We start from the raw sequence: 720 nt of genomic DNA, 5'->3' as shown, positions 1-720 counted from the left end.
TTCCTCTCCCCACCCTCCCACTCATGCCCAGTCTGCTTATACCCGGACCCCGTATCACTGAGCTACTTAAGTGTCTCCAATAACAGATTCTCATTGTCTACTGATACCTTAGTTTCTCGTGTTCCAGTACCCCACAGACAGCCTGCCCATCCCCCCGACACCCAGCTCTCCCTTTCCCCACCAGGGACCTCCTTAATCATCCCTCCTGGTGTGGATGGTGACGGTGCAGTGCGCTAGGTAGGGCAAGCAATATAGATAGCAGGCTAAGGCTGCATGCATACAGCATGTACAGAGGAGAGTTTTACGTTTCTTTGTAACTTTCTCGGGCACTGTCTTTAATACAACTCCCTTATGTTGGTTATTTTTCTTTCTTTTTTTGTTTTTAATGAATGCGCTGCTTCTGAACACATAGGGGAGCTGCCCTTTCCCCACCCCGCCCCCCGCACCCCCGCACGTGTAAAACTGCGGCACTGCAGGTGTCTTTTTTAGCTTCTCTAAAGCTTTAGGGCAGTTAATCAACACGTTCATGTTCCTAGGCTCTCTTTCTGGGGGATGAAGCCTCGAATGAAGCTTTTAGCGTGTTCAAGTGTGTAGGCGCAGGACAGCAGAGAATGAGTTTGGAACCAACTGGCAGAAGACCGACTTGCTAAGGCAGCTGCGCTCTCTGCAGCCGGAAACTTCAGGTTGCCGGTGTCTCCACCCAGCTCGATTCCTGCTTGG

The sequence above is a fragment of the Tupaia chinensis genome, unplaced genomic scaffold (assembly GCF_000334495.1).
Source record: "Tupaia chinensis unplaced genomic scaffold, TupChi_1.0 Scaffold000366_1, whole genome shotgun sequence".
In the NCBI taxonomy this organism is placed as follows: domain Eukaryota; kingdom Metazoa; phylum Chordata; class Mammalia; order Scandentia; family Tupaiidae; genus Tupaia; species Tupaia belangeri.
This window is presented reverse-complemented; position numbering follows the sequence as displayed.